This window comes from Rhincodon typus, chromosome 25 (assembly GCF_021869965.1).
Source record: "Rhincodon typus isolate 14 chromosome 25, sRhiTyp1.1, whole genome shotgun sequence".
Lineage (NCBI taxonomy): Eukaryota > Metazoa > Chordata > Chondrichthyes > Orectolobiformes > Rhincodontidae > Rhincodon > Rhincodon typus.
In genome coordinates, this window is record NC_063356.1 from 30,162,200 (window position 1) to 30,179,382 (window position 17,183).

Consider the following 17,183-nt stretch of genomic DNA (forward strand, 5'->3'; position numbering starts at 1 on the left):
TGACCTTGTGCTCTGCTACAAAACTCATTTGCTAGCTGCTGACTCAATTCTTCTTGGGGTTGCAGGAAATGGTGCACAACCTTGGCAGAGTATTTTGTGCAAGATAAGCATCTATCTATACTTTTGTTCCACCACTAAGACTGCCCATTTCCACTTTCATACTAATGGCTCCATTCTGTCTTTATCTCAGTTCATGCGTTGCTGAACCATTCATCCCATCCTTTGCTACTCTTAGACTTGATTATTTCAATGAACTCCAGCTACCCATTTTCCGATCTCCACGAACTTAAACTCATTCAAAACTCTGCTATGCTCACATCAAATCTCATTCACCTCTTGTGGGCACTGACTTACATTTTCTTCCAGTTAATCACTGCCTTAATTTTAAAATTCTTTTGTTAGTTTTCAAATACCTGTCACCCCTCCAGCCCATCAAACCTCAGAGATACCTGCATTCTTCTCATTATGGCCTCTTGTGCATCATGAATTTTAACTGCTCTACTACTGGCAGCAGTTCCTTCAGCTGCTAAGTTCAAAAAATCTTGGGTTTTGAAACCTCGATTTCTCTTGACCTCTTTCCCTTTTATGAGATGCTCCTTAACCAAGCTTTTGATCATCTGTTCTACTTTCTTGTTCTGTGGTTTGGTATAAAATTCTGATTGATCATACTTCTGTGAGGCACCTCGGAATGCCTTACTGTTATATAGATACAACTTGTTTTTGTTGTTGCATGATCAAAGATAAAACAGCACACTTGCAAAGTTCAATGGCAGTGAGATTTTACATAGTGACAGACACTTAAAATCTACTTACCTAGAAATATGCAGAGGAAACAACATGAAAACAATTCACTAAACCCAAATACTCTATGTTGTTTACCCTAAACAAAAGCAAGTAGTTCTGATCAGATTTACCCACTCTGTTCCCGCACACTTCCAATATTTTTACTTAATCCACACATCCAATCTAATTGTGAATGTAGACAAAGGGCATAATTTAACATTGTATCGGGGTCTCTGCACCACACAGCCTAATAGTTTTGGCAGCAAATTCCCTCGTTCATGTGGATTCATTGTTGTCATTTAACACTGGCCTACATGTGACTCCAGACCCACAGCAATGTGGTTGCCTCTCAATTGCCCTCTGAAATGGCCTAGCAAGCCACTCAGTTATACCAATCGCTACAGCGTTTCAAAGAAATGAAACCAGACAGATTACCTGGCATCGACCTAGATATCGGAAAAGACAACACCAAGAACAACCCTGTCGACCTTGCAAAGGGCATAATTTAACACTGTGTCGAGGACTCTGCACCTCACAGCCTAATAGATTTGGCAGCAAATTCCCTCGTTCATGTGGATTCACTGTTGTCATTTAACACTGACCTACATGTGACTCCAGACCCACAGTAATGTGGTTGACTCTCAATTACCCTCTGAAATGGCCTAGCAAGCCACTCAGCTATGCCAATCGGCACAACGTCTTAAAGAAATGAAACCGGACAGATTACCTGGCATCGACCTGAGCACCGGAAAAGACAACGGCAAAAATAACCCTGTCGACCTTGCAAAGTCCTCCTCACTAACATGTGGGGGCTAGTGACAAAATTAGGAGAGCTGTCTCACAGACTAGTTTAGCAACAGCCTGACATAGTCATACTCAGAGTATCATACCTTACAGACAATGTCCCAGACACCACCATCACCATGCCTGGAAACGTTCTGTCCCACCAGCAGGTCAGACTCGGCAGAGGTGGCGGCACACTGGTATACAGTCAGGAGGGAGTTGCTATCGGAGTCCTCAACATTGACTCCGGACCCCATGAAGTCTCATGGCTTCAGGTTAACATGGGCAAGGAAACCTCTTGTTGATTACCACATACTGTTCTCCCTCAGCTGATGAATCAGTACTCCTCCATGTTGAACAACACTTAGAGGAAGCACTGAGGATGGCAAGGGCACAAAATGTACTCTGGGTGGGGGACTTCATTGTCCACCACCAAGAGTGGCTCAGCAGCAGTACTACTGATCGAACTGGTCGGGTCTTAAAGGACATAGCTGCTAGATTGGTACTGCGGCAGGTGGTGAGGGAACCAACAAGAGAGAAAAACACACTTGACCTCATCCTTACCAATCTGCCAGCTGCAGTTGCATTTGTCCATGACAGTGTTGGTAAGAGTGACCATTGCACAGTCCCTGTGGAGACACAATCCCGCCTTCACATTGAGAATAATTTCCATCATGTTGTGTGGCACTATCACTTTGCTAAATGGGACAGACTGCGCACAGATCTAGCAACTAAAGACTGGGTATCCCATGAGACGCTGTAGGCCATCAACAGTAGCAGAATTGTACTCCAGCACAATCTGTAACCTCATGGCCCGAGATATCCACAACTCAAGCATTACCATCAAGCCAGGGGATCAACACTGGTTCAATGGAGAGTGTAGGAGGGCATGCCTGAAGATGAGGTATCAACCTGGTGAGGCCACCAAACAGGACTACTTGCACGCCGAACAGCGGAAACGGCAAGTGATAGACAGAGCTGAGCAATCCCACAACCAACAGATCAGATCTAAGCTCTGCAGTCCTGCCACATCCAGTCGTAAATGGTAATGGACAATTAAACAACTCACTGGAGGAGTAGGGTCAACAAATATCCCCATCCGCATTGATGGAAGAGCCTAGCACATCAGTGCAAAAGATGAGGCTAAAGCATTCGCAGCAATCTTCAGCCGGAAGTGCCGAATGATGATCCATATTGGCGTCCTCCAGTGGTACCCAGCGTTAGAGATACCAGTCTTCAGCCAATTCAATTTACTTCACATGATATCGAGAAACGGGTGGAGACACTGGATACTGCAAAGGCTATGGGCCCTGACAACATTCCAGCAATAGTACTGAAGACTTGTGCTTCAGAACTTGCTGCTTCTCTAGCCAAGCTGTTCCAGTACAGCTACAACACTGGTTTCTACCCGGTAATGTGGGGTACACAAAAAACAGGACAAATACAACCTGGCCAATTACCGCCTCATCACTCTACTCTCAATCATCAGTAAATTGATGGAAGGTGTCATCGACAGTACTATCAAGCAACACCTGCTCAGCAATAACCTGCTCAGTGACGCCCAGTTTGGGTTCCGCCAGGTCCACTCAGCTCCTGACCTCATTACAGCCTTGGCTCAAACATGGACAAAAGTGCTGAATTCCAGAGGTGAGGTGAGTGTGACAGCCCTTGATATCAAGGCTGCTTTGGACTGAGTGTGGCATCAAGGAGCCCGGGCAAAACTAGAATTAATGGGTATCGGGGGCAAACTCTCTGGTGGTTGGAGTCATACCTGACACATAGGAAGATCATCGTGGATGTTGGAGGCCAATCTTCTCAGCTCCAAGACATTTCTGCAGGAATTCCTCAGGGCTGTGTCTTTGGCCCAACTATCTTCAGCTGCTTCCTCAATGACGTTCCCTCCATCATAAGGTCAGAAGTGGGTTCGCTGATGATTACACAATGTTCAGCACTATTCACGACTCCTCAGATACTGAAGCAGTCCATGTTCAAATGATCTGGACAATATTCAGGCTTAGGCTGACAAGTGGCAAGTGACATATGCGCCAGGCTATGACCATCACCAACAAGAGACAATCTAACATCCACTCCTTGACATTCAATGGTGTTACCATCACTGAATACCCCACTAACAACACCCTGGGGGTTATCATTGACCAGAAACTCAAATGGACTCACCACATAAACACAGCGGCTACTAGAGCAGGCCAGAAGCTAGGAATACTGCAGCAAGTAACTCACCTCCTGACTCCTCAAAGCCTGTCCGCCATCTACAAGGCACCAGTCAGGAGTGTGATGGAATACTCCCCACTTGCCTGGATGAGTGCAGCCCCAACAACACTCAAGAAGCTTGACAAAGCAGCCCGCTTGATTGACACTCCATCCACAAGCATCCACTCCCTCTACCACCAACGCTCAGGAGCAGCAGTGTGTACCACTTACAAGATGCACTGCAGAAATTTACCAAAGCTCCTCAGACAGCGCCTTCCAAACCCATGATCACTTCCATCTAGAAGGACAACGGCAGCAAACATATGGGAACACCACCACCTCCAAATTCCCCTCCAAGCCACTCACCATCCTTGGAAATATATCGCCGTTTCTTCATTGTCATTGGGTCAAAATCCTGGAATTCCCTCCCTAATGGCATTGTGGGTCAACCTGCAGCAAGTGGACTGCAGCGGTTCAAGAAGGCAGCTCACCATCACCTTCTCAAGGGCAACTAGGGATGGGCAAGAAATGTTGGTCAGCCAGCAACACCCACATCCCACAAGTGAATAGAAAAAGAAACTTGGCAGAGCATTGATCGGTTCAGGGACAGACTTCTACCACCACCTGGAAATAAGGTTGCAGGTAACTCTCCAGTACTGGCAGTGCCAAAGGGAATGGCATCCACTGTTGGCACTTCACACAGTCCCCAACAAAGATCTTTGCTGCAGCCAGATGGGGACGTACCTGTGTGTCTATTTTGGGGTGGGATGGGCCAGGTTGAGGGGGGGTGCATAGGATGTGACAGGAAGATTTTTATGGCTCAGACCAGCAGGCTTGAGTGAAGAAGGGGGTGGATTCTACAGTCAACAGGCTACTGGGGAATGGAAAACGTGTATGAGGGTCTGTGAGAAATACACGGTAAATCATCCAATTGGCACGGATGCCACAATTAAGGCATCCCCCACCCTTCATTGCCTGCCTGCAACCTGAACAGTAAGAGCTGCTGGGCTTCCTCCTTGTCAATAAATTTGGAGCTGGAAAAGCACAGCAGGTCAGACTGCATCCAAGGAGCTGGAGTGTCAATGTTTTGGGCCAAAACCCTTCATTAGGACTGGGGCGGGGGGGGGAAGGTGCGGTTTGTGGGGAGTGAACCGGTCCTCAAGTCTGCATTTGGTCTCTCCAATGTAGAGGAAACCATATCGGGAGCAACGCATATAGTAGATGGGGTTAGATGAAGGACAGATGAATCTCTGCTGGATTTGGAAGGATTTTTGAGGCCTTGGTTGGAAGTGAGTGGGGAAGTGTAGGGGCAGGTGTAATACCTCCTGTGGTTGCAGGGAATGGTACCAGATGTGGTGGAGGGGATCGTTGGGAGTGTGGAGCTGACAAGGGAGTTGCGGAGTGAATGGTCCCTGCGAAAAGCCGCAGGGTTGGGGAGGGAAATATCTTTTTGGTGGTGGAGTCTGACTGTAGGTGGCGGAAATTTTGGAGGATGATGTATTGCATTCGGAGGTTGGTGGGATGGTATGTGAAGACTAAGGGGACTCTATCCTTATTGTTGTTGGGGGGAGAGGTTTTGAGAGCAGAAGCGTGGGAAATGGGGAGATGCAGTTGAAGGCATCCTTAATGCCAGAGGAGGGGAGACTACAGTCTCTAAAGTAGGAGCGTATCTGGGAAGTCTTAGAGTAAAACGCCTCATTCTGGCAGCAGATGTGGTGGAGGTGGAAGAATTGTGAGTATGGGATAGAATTTTTGCAGGAGGGTGGGTGAGTGGAGATGTAATTGTTGGAGTCAGTGAGCTTGAATTGGATGTCATTGGTAAGCTGGTTATCGGAGATGGAGAGGAAGAGGTCCAGGAGGGGAAAGAGGTGTCAGAAATGGTCCAGGTGAATTTGAGGGTGCACAGGCAAAGTTGATGAACTGTTCGAGCTCCTCGCGGGAGCATGAGGCAGCACCGATACAGTCATCAATATAACTGAGAGAGAAGTGGGGGATGGCGCCGGTGTAGTTGTTGAAGAGGGACTATTCCACAAATCCTACAAAGAGGCAAGCATAACTCGGGCCCATAGCCACCCCTTTATTTTGCACGAAGTGGGAGGAGTCAAAGGAAAAATTGTTGAGGGTGAGGACCAGTTCCGCCAAGTGAATGAGAGCGTCAGTGGACGAGGATTGTGTGGCCCTACAGGTGAGGAAGAAGTGGAGTCCTTTTTGGCTAATCTTGTGGTAAAAACAGGTGTACAGGGACTGGATGTCCACAGTGAAGATGAGGAATTGGGTGCCGGGAATTGAAAGTTTTGGAAAAGGTGGAGGGTGTGGATTGTCCCAAATGTAGATGAGGAGTTCCTGGACCAAAGGGGAAAGGATGGAATCAAGGTAGGGGGAGGTGAGCTCAATGCAGCAGGAGCAGGCAGAGACAATGGGTCGTCAGTCAGGTTTATGGATCTTGGGTAGGAGATAGAAACGGCTGGTGCGGGGTTGGGAAACTATCAGTTTGGATATCAGGTTTTCGTACTTGCTGGCAGCAGTCATACTTGCAGATAGTCTTGTAGCATGATGCAAACTACACCAAATGATCGTCAGTTTCTCCAACATAGTGCATACTTACCTACATTGTCTCACTAAATGAAGGGAATTGTAAGTGTACTGTATTTATTCTCAACCCTACTACAATGAATCCACAATAGAAATGTGGGACAGAATATTAAAAAATATAAAATGACAAGTGTTCGATATGGCATCCAGTCTTGCATTATATAGTAATACTTGCATACAGGTACATCTAATACAGCTTGCTATAAATTCACTAGTCTCAATCCAGCAACTGATCTTTGCAAAATTAGATTATAAAAGGTATATAGGGACAGGAAAAGGCAATCAAATGCACCTCAGCCCATTCAGCCTATAGATGAAGCCATGTCTGGTTCAGTGATTTAGTCCCTTAACCCTCAGTATATAGAACATACAACAATATAACACAAGAACACACCCTTCAGCCCATCATGTCCGTGCTGACCATGATTCCATTCTATACTAATCTCATCTGCCTATTCTCCGACTGTGTTTCTGTGTAAATGCCCCCTAAACGTTGCTATCTTATCTGCTATTGTCCCAGGCAATCTTCGCGAACAAAAACCTATCTACCCCGGATTTAAAATTCACAACTTAACAACCATCCGTTTGCACCTGTGCGGGAAATAACTCAATGCGTCGTTTGTGTTCTTGTGCCTGTCTGGCTCTCCCACAAATCATATTTCAGCGGCACCCCCCCCAGTGTCCGTGGCATGTTAGACATACTGCCTGGCTTGCTGTGTTACTACTCCTTTCCTCCAGATGCTGCCTGGCTGGCTATGTTCTTCCAGCCTCCTGTTTGTCTACGTTGGATTCCAGCATCTGCAATTGCTTCTTGTCTCTATTAAAACGCAAGTGTTCGATATCCAGCAGCCGACAACAGGAGGATGGGGGCAGAGATAGTAGGAACTGCAGATGCTGGTGAATCCGAGACAACAAGGTGCAGGGCTGGATGAACACAGCAGGTCAAGCAGCATCAGAGGAGCAGAGAGGCTGACGTTTCGGGCCTAGACCCTTCTTAGACAGTGAGCAGTGAAACGGAAGGGCACGAATCAGGTCGAACGACAGCACTAGCCAAGGATAACAAGGTGTAGAGCTGGATGAACACAGTAGGCCAAGCAGCATCATAAGAGCAGGAAGACTGTTGGGAGGACAGAGCCGCGTGCCCTGCTCCGCGTGCCCGTCTATACGCGCTCTGCCGACGCCCGGGGTGTGGGCGAATGACATGACGCAATGGCCAAACCATTCCGCGCGCGTAAGGGCGCGCGGCTGTGGGCGGGGCCCATGACGCCAGCGCGACCGAAGGGGGAAGTGGAGCAGCTCGAGCCATCGGGTGTCAGATGCCATTCCCCGGGGGGGGGGGGCTTTCGATGCTTCAGATCTACTCCATTTGAATGGATCCTACTTTCTACACGTCGGGATTGTAAAAAGGAGCAACATAACAGACCCGCCCACCTCCTCAAGTCAGTCGTTTTTGAGATACGGAACGGGCGGTTTCTTTCAAAATTTTAAATTCTTCTTTGCAGCAACCCCTCTCCGCACACTGACGCCTTCCCCTTCCTCCCTCCGCCCACCCGCCTCCCTCAACCACCTCCGACCATCCCCTTTTGTAAGAGAGGAGAACAGCCTCCCTGCACAATGTCAGGAGTCAGGCCGCACTTTTACAAGCAAGAGTTGAATAAGACAATCTGGGAAGTGCCGGAGAGATACCAGAACCTCTCTCCCGTCGGATCAGGGGCTTACGGCTCCGTCTGGTACGTGTGCCGCCGCTGGTTTCAATTATTTTAATTTTTCCCGGAGCCGCGCACGGGTTTCTGTTTTTGCCCCGAGTTGTGGGAAAGTTGTGCAAGAGCTGCAGCAGCCTTGGCAGCTGTGCACCCCTGCAGGCCTAGCTAGGCCCGCACTTTCTTCATGAGCCATTAGGATGTTTTGGCGTCAGTTTCGTTGGGAATCCCGCATGCTATGGTGCACGCATTGCACTTTTTAACATTTTCTGTATGCAAAATTTTTAAGCGGGCTTGACAAAACGTATTCACTCTAGTCAAAAACAAATTGCTCAGTAACTTTTTGCATGATGCATTGGTTTCCTCCACTGTTGAGGTCGCCTACCGTGTGCAACAAAAGGGGTAAAGCAGCAGTGAAAGTTTGCTGTATAGTTCTAATTCCCGTTTTTTTTAGAAAAACCATTGGACTTTAACCGATCAGAGTTTTCTTTGCGGATTAATTCTAAGCCCTGTGGTATATCGATGTCTAATCCTTTCAGTTGATACAGCGATTGTCTCTTAACCACTATAATTGCTCTTTATTGCATTTATAGTTACAATTTTCATTTTCATGGGAATACTTTTATTGACTAAATTCTATTGTGTTAACAGTGCTAATTGTTGAATGGCATTGGTTTCGATCCTTTGTGGCTTACTTCGCCATATAGGCACAGTACCGAAATAACGAGTAGTTTGATAGAAGTTTAGAACTTATTGATTTGCGCAATTTGGATAGTCTCTTATTTTTGTATATGAGTATCGTATGTGAATCTTGCGAACCTTTTCAACCTAACGTGAGCCTTAAATTCAGATTCTTCGCTAACGGCTGTCTTTTTTTTTACTATGAAACACTACCATTAGCATGGAGTAGAATTGTGGGGTCAATAGGAACCTAACTGCAGCGTTGACGGCTGGAGTATGGAACTAGATGTTTACAAAGAGTTGGGTAATGCTGCGGAAGGACTTGTAGAAATGAGGTGGATCCAATTGAAAGAATGTGAAAAGATGAGTGGCAAAATTTTGGTCAAGTTTGAGATTGTTGACCCTCTAAAGTTCCTTATGAACAAACAGAAGCACAAATGGAAAATGTGCATATATATGTAAACTCGAGTATTGAGCATGACAAATATTGATTTCATTACGCTTCCGATAGATGCCCGTCTGTCTACAATATTCATGCAAGTAAAAGAAGTTGCAGAATACCCTTCACTGCTTGGGTTAGTGGCTGAAATGCTCCTGTTCTTCTACCACTGCTCTGATTTGAGAAGTTTGGGTGTCAATACAGAGTATTTTAAACTTCACAAATAGCTGTGCAGAAGCAGGTCATGGGTGTTTTCATTTTGGAAATATGAAAATTTAAATGATTTTTGTTTGGTAACTGCAACATTGCTGGGAAGCTAATTGTGGGCAACTAATGCATTGTTTAACTGAAATTAAAAAGTATGACAAATTAGTTCTCGTGCCTGCAAATTAGATTTCTTTTCTATCTGTGACATTGATTTTGCATGATATCTCATTTGTGTTAGTCACTAACTTTTTTTCGCACAATTAGCTATGATGATGAGCACTATCTAAAGTAGTTTTTTTCAGAGTGACAGAGCTGCTAAAGGATTCAATATCCGTTTGGAAGGAAATTTCTTAGGGTACTGTTAATGTGCTTGTGGTGGCGTTTGGGTCACATTGCTGAATGGTACTGGTGAGTTTATAAGTCAGCTTGTCTAGTAATGTTGTTTCACCACTTGCAATCAGCCCATGATGCCCTGAGATGCTGTGATGTGTTGTGGTGAATGCGCATACAATTATTTGCTATTGTTGTCGTATACACACAACACTATAAAGGACACATTTGCCAATACAGCAAATCCATGGAAATATTAAATGTAGTAAAATCCATGATAGGTCTTAGCAGAGATAGTAGGAACTGCAGATGCTGGAGAATCTGAGATAACAAGATGTAGAGCTGGATGAACACAGCAGGCCGAGCAGGAAGGCTGGCGTTTTGGGCCTAGACGAAACATCAGCCTTCCTGCTCCTCTGATGCTGCTTGGCCTGCTGTGTTCATCCAGCTCTACACCTTGTTATCATAGGTCTTAGCAGCCTTGAGATGACTAGTTAGTTTGAAGTGCAGACTAGAAAGCGAAAAGAAATTCAGGGAATAAGAAATTAGAAAGTAGAGATAAGTGCCACTCTAGTTTTGTACTACGTAATTTTGACCTGTTCTAAACCTGAAATGATTTTTTTAGTCTAATATCGTAAAACTATTTTGCTGAAATAATGAAATGTTGAATCAATGCTTCAACCCTCAGTTTTTAAAAAAAAATAAGATTTTTCTTTTGAAGGTACTGTCCTGAGTGCTTAACTGCATTTTCTTTGAGCCAAATGTTTCTGTGCTATTTAATTCATTTTTTTTCCACAAAAGTGATGGGAACAAAATACTGTCATCAGCATTGGTAAGTCTTTGAGGAGACAGGTAACAGCAATGTGTTAAACAGAGCAATTAATTAAGCAGTAAGTTTCTCTCATCACGTTTGGTTTCCTTTGGATGTAAATGTTGCAATAAATATTCACAGGCACTTCAGACAAATTTTAATGTTAGAGTACAACTTATTTAAAATTGAAAAAGCTGTTCAGAATTATGATCTGTGCATTTAATCTTCGTTAATATTTTAATTAAATATAAATCAGTGACTCATTGCCAAGTATGCATGCTAATTCAACTTCTGTCACTGCTGGGCTTGATGGTAATTACAAACAAATTCAGTGTTGTAAACATTTTGGTATTTAAAGTTAAACTTCATTTCAGCATTGAAATTGTCATGTCCAAAACTTATTCTGAAAACTAAATTGTATAATGTTAATTTCAGCAGATAAATCTACATGTTTTTGCAATATTTTGTGTTTTAATTATGTCACTGTTACACACATTAAGCTGCTAATGTATTTATTCTACTTTCACCTTGTTTGTAAAATTTCTTACTAATTCTTCAGGCAATTCTGAAAATCTCTGTGGTGTAGCGCTTCTGCTATGATGTACAGTGAGGACAGATTAAATAGATTAGGTCTTTATTCCCTGGAGTTTAGAAGAATGATAGATGATTTAATTGAAAAACACACATTCTTGAGGGACAGAAATTGAAGCAATGTTCCCCTGCCCGGGGAATCTATAACACAAACACAGTTTCAAGATAAGTATGCCACTTAGAATGGATATGACAAAATTTCTGTAATCAAATATCTTTGGAATTCTGTGCCTCAGAGATCTGATGCTCAATTGCTGTGTATATTCAAGACACATTGTACAATTTCTTTTGGGTACATGGGGAATTTGGATGTATGGGGACAATTTCAGATAGAACGTCAGCGATAGTCTTGCTCAATAATTGTTTAGGCTCAAAGGTCCAAATAGCAGCTGGATTGGACCATTTCTTAAATTTTTTTTGTGCCCTGTAGATTTTGTACTTTAATGCCTCTATCTTGTGTGTTGTCATCAGCCTGTATTAGACAGCATCTTGGTACTGACGGTATCTAGAATACTGAAAAAGAAAATCATAACTTCATAACTGATGTCATAATTCCATCGTGACTTCTCTGATTTCATATTCAATGCCTCAATTGAAAGAGGCAAGTGACCCAATACTTTTTTCACCACCCTACTAGCATGCCCCTTGCTTTTGGAGATCTATGGGCAAATACATTACAGTCCCTTTGTTCCACGGAACTTCCGAATGTCATGGTGTTCACTGAATACTTCCTTGTCAAATTACTGCTTCCAAGGTGTATCGTCTCTCTCTTTTCTGGGTTGAATTCCATCTGTCACTTACCTGCCCATTTGACCATCCCATTCACATCTTGTAGCCCAGGGCACTCAACCTCATTGTTAACTACCCGACCAATCTTTGTGATCCACAAACTTACTAATCCAACCCCCATGCAGTCACCTATTGTTTGTAATTCTATAAATGACATAGGGCACCAGTACAGACCCCTGTGGAATGCCGCTGGACACTGGCTTCCTGTCACTAAAGCAGCTTTCTGTTGTCACCTCCCGTCTCCAACAACAGAGCCAATTTTGAACCCACTACATCAAATTATCCTCTATTCCACGTGTATTTGGATTCTTTGTAAGTCTCCTTTGTGGGACCTTATCAAAGATTTTGCTGAAATCCATACAATATACATCAACTGCACTACCCTCATCTACATGCCTGGTCACTTTCTCAAAAAATTCAATCAAAGTTGGTAGGCATGACCCCCCACCCGCTGGCACGACAAAACCACGCTGACTATCCCTGATCAACCCTTGCCTCGCCAAGTGGAGAAAATTCTGAACGGTAGCATCTTTCTCTAATAGTCTCCTGGCTTATTTCTACAACCCTCCTTAAATATCAGAATCAAATTAGCTGGTTTCCAGTCTTCTGGCTAGAGAGGAGTTCAAAACTTGGGTTAGTGCCCCTGCAATCTCCTTTCTTGCCTCCCACAACAGCCTGGGATGCAATTCATCCAGACCTGGATATTTGTCTGCCTTTAAGCCTGCCATAGCCTCTAATACCTTGTCCTTCCCTGTGTCATTTTGCCCAATTCACTGAGATCATGGCTGATCTGATAATCCTTAACTCTACTTTCCTGTCTTTTCTCTAAAACCCTTCATTCCCATACTGATTACAAATGTGTCTATGTCAACCCTGAATAAACTAACAATCCAGCCTACAGAAGCCTCCGTGGTAAAGAATTCCACAGATTGACTACTGAGAGAAGAAATTCCTTTCATGTACTTTTGAATATGCAATCCCTAATTCTGAGATTGTATGCTATGGTCCTGGATTCTCCCACAAGGGAAAATAACTTTTTCGCAACTACCCTGTTAAGACCTGTAAGAATCTTACATATTTCAATAAGGTTGTGGTTGCCATTCAGTCTTCTAAATTCCAATAAGTGCAGGTCTAAACTACTTGACATCTCATCGTAGGACCGTCCTTCCATACCTGATATCAGCTGAGTGAACTTTCTGTGAACTCCACTGTCAATACACCTTTACTTAGACAACGGGCTGTGGTCTGACTTTGCTTTGTATAGTTTTAGTAAAACGTCACTAATTTTATACTATATATTCCCTTTGAAATCTGGTGAATCTTTTCTGCGCACTCTCCAGTGCAATCACATCCTTCTGTTTGTTCATCAGTACTCCCTAGGGACCTGCTATTCATTTTGTATACCCCTCTCTTATTGCATAATGCATCACCTCGCACTTAGCAAAAATAAATTCTACTTGCTGTTGCTCTGCCCAATTTACCAACTGATCAACATCAGACTGTAGCCTGAGACCATCCTCCTCACTATGAAAATCATTAATTTCCATGTTATCTGTAAACTTAATAATTAGTACATTCCATCCAAGTCGTGAAGGTATGTAACAAGCAGCAAGGGTGCCAGCACCAATCCCTGTGGTACAACGCTGGTCACAGGTTTCTAATTTAAAAAAAACCCTTCACCATCATGCGTTGCCTCCTATTTGTAAGCCAGTTTTGGATCCAGTTTGCCAAGTTGCCTTGGATTACGTGGTGCCTTATGTTTTGGACCAGTCTTCCATGTGGGACCTTGTCAAAGGCCTTACTGAGGTCAGTGTAAACCACATCAGCTGCTCAATCCTCATCAAAATATTTAGTCACCTTTCAAAAACATAAATTAAATTAGTCAGACAGGTTTCCCTCTTGCAAATCCATGCTGACTATCCCTGATCAATCCTTATCTTTCCAAATATTGATTACCCTGTCCTTCAGAATTTTTTACAATAACTTCTCTATCACTGATATAGACCAGTTAGTCTGACAAGTATCTGGCATAGCCTTGCTGCCTTTCTTGAACAAAGCAACCATATTAGCCATCCTCCCATCATCTGGTACTTTGCCTGTGACCAGCGATGTACTAAAAATAACTGCCAGGGCCTCAGCAATCTTCTCCCTTGCCTCCCATAGCACCCTGGGAATTTATCCAACTGAAATCTGACTACATTGTCTTTGTCTTTTTCTTCCTTTAATACAGATGGGAAATATTCATTTAAGACTTTACCCATGTCCACTGGCCGCTTGCATAGGTTGGCCCCTTGGTCTCTCGATCCCACTCTCTTTTCCAAGTAATTTTCTTACTTTTAACATACTTGTAAAAGCCTCGGTGAGTTTCTCGATCCTGCCTACCATAGATATCTCATAGCCCCTCTTTGTCCTCCTAACTTACTTTCTAAATCAATTTTTATGTATTTCTGAATGCTCTGGTATTACACCCTTTATAGCTGACTCTATTTTCTCAATAACAGAAGGATTTGAATGATCCAAGATCACTGTGATAGGATATAGGGTCTTGAATATTTGGGTGAGTTGTTTATATGAAAAACCAGAGGCCAGTCATAAGGGATTGGAAAAACCTAAGCCTAGCAGTGACACTGGGATGGTCCTGGGCAGTGATTTTCAGACTGGAATTGATGGCAGGTAGAAATAAATGGCTTTGATGGATCATATAAAAATTCACTTCTGGATCAGAGGATAGCAAGGTATGGTTCATTGGATGGCAAAGCAGATGTAATATGACAGTGGAATTAATTGCGGGGAATAGATTTGAAGATTTTTACTTCATGAATATTCTGCTCATCTTCATGAGAAATGCTATGAAAGGAGATTTTTCACTTTGTTTCCCTTGTGGTTTCACCCTTACCTCTATTGAAGCATCAGACAGGATACGATGCACAAAACGTAGATAAATGTACAAGGCTATGGTGTCAATCTTGTCTCAGAGTTAACGCTTGCCTCCAAATCAGAAAATTATAGTTTCGAGTGGTTTTAAATCTAGAGGTGAAATCACACAATTTAACAACAGCTAACCACAGTTTAGTGGTTAGGGAATTCTGCACTGTGGGAAAATGTCTTTTGGCTCACGTGACACATGGGTGAATGGAAGAAACCTCATAACATTATTTGCAGAGTAAATGCTTCCTAGTGTGGTTAATATTAATCCTTCAACCAAATCATTGAAACAAATTGATTATTTCATTAATGTTTGTGGGAATTTTGTGCAAATAGGATAGTTTTCCTACTGCACAATTATATATAATTATTTCCGTACATATCTTTCACACTTTATTGTTTCAAAGCATTTTGCAATTATTCTATGCAAGTGTTACCTTAAATACCACATCACTTAATACACTTAAATATCTAATGCGTTTGCTGTGGTATCTTGATTTGCATGACGGTAGCTACAAGTTCTTGAAATGGTTTTCCCTTACCGTACAAATGATTTTCCTTTCAGTGTTAAAGTTAATGAACAATGGCCAAATCCAGCTTTGTTTGCAGAATCATTATCTTGAAAGCAATAGAAAAGCTTGGCCATGCATTCGATCATATCAAAATTCCTCCCTGGTATATATATTCTTAATCCATATATGCATGTGGAAATTTCTGACCTGAATGTGATGCAGCTGTTATTGGCCAATAGAATTAATGAATGCCAACAATTTCTTTTTGACTTATTAATTTGTTAATGGTGGTTTTGTCTTTTTGCATTATTTTAATAATAAATTGTCTTGCACATAAAATGAAATATCAGCATCCTCTTCTGAGCCGTTGAGAATTCTCAATTGGCAATTATATACATTACACATGAATACGACTGAAAATCCATCGCAGGTATCAATGTTTTGTTAGAGTTTGATTCTATCTGAAGAGACATTTTGCTGGAGCACTTTCTTTCATTCTGTCCCAATGTTATTTGCTTTTTATGTGATTCAATGTTTAATTTATTCCTAATTTAGACTCACTGGGTCACAAGAACAGGTGTAGGCCATTCAGCCTGTGAAGCCTGCATGGCCATTTAAATATGATAATGTTTTGAATACTTTAATGCCTTTTATCCATCCCACCCCCATAACCTTGTATATCATTGGTAGTCACAAATCTATGACTTTCTGGCTTTGACATACTCAAATACTGAACTTCCAGATCCCTCTATGGTACAGAATTCTAAAGGTTCTCAATTCTCTGAGGAAAAGAACTTCTCATCTGGCATCCCTCTCTTATTTTCAAATTGTATCCCCTGGTTCTAGATTCCCAAACATCTTGCCTGAATCTACAATCTATCCCTTTTACTATTTTAAGTCCCAGTGAGATCACCTCTCATTAGTCGACACTAGAGATTTTAAAGCCAGTTTGTGCAAAATTTCTTCATTGGACAAGCCTACCATTCCAGGAAAAAGGTCTGATGAACCTTTTACAGCCTGAGAGTGCAAAGTGTAATTCCTGAGATAAGGAGACTAAAAGTGCATGTTATTCCAGCAGCAGTCTAACCAAGTTCCTATACAATTTGTGGAAGACTTCAGTACTCCTGAACTCAAATCTTCTTGCAATAAAGGCTAACATTTTATTTATAACATTCACCTTCCTAATAGTTTGCTGCATCTGCATGTCAGTCTTATCAACAAGGGCAACTAGATTCCCTTTTAGATCTCCATTTTTCAACTTCCTATATTTCAAGAAATACTCTGCACATCTGTAGCTCCTACCAAAGTGGATAACCTCACACTTTTCCAAATATTTCACCTGCCCATTCTCTTAAGCTTGCGCAAATCCTTTTGAAACTGCTTTCCAACTTGCTTACAACACACATTCTCTCTCGCTTCCAAATTTGCAGATGATACAAAGCATTTTATTTGATTTTTGCCCCCAAATCATTGACACTTATTGTGAATAGCTAAGGCCTTGGTTCTAATCCTTGTGGTACTCTACTAGCCACAATTGCCAATGTGAGAATGACCCATTTATTCCCACTGTTCCCAGCTTGTTAGATAACCCTTAGTGCATGCCAGTACATTACCTCCTATCCCATGTGTTTTAACTTTTCTAACCAGTCTGCTGTGGAGGACTGTTAACAGAAACTTAAGACTTAAGTAGACCCCATGTGCATCAGCAGTCCTTTATCAATTTTGTTAGTAACCTCTTCAGAAAACTTCAAGTTTGTCAAACGTGATTTCCTATTCACAAATCTATGCTCACGATGTCCAATCATTATCTTCCAAATATCTATTTATGG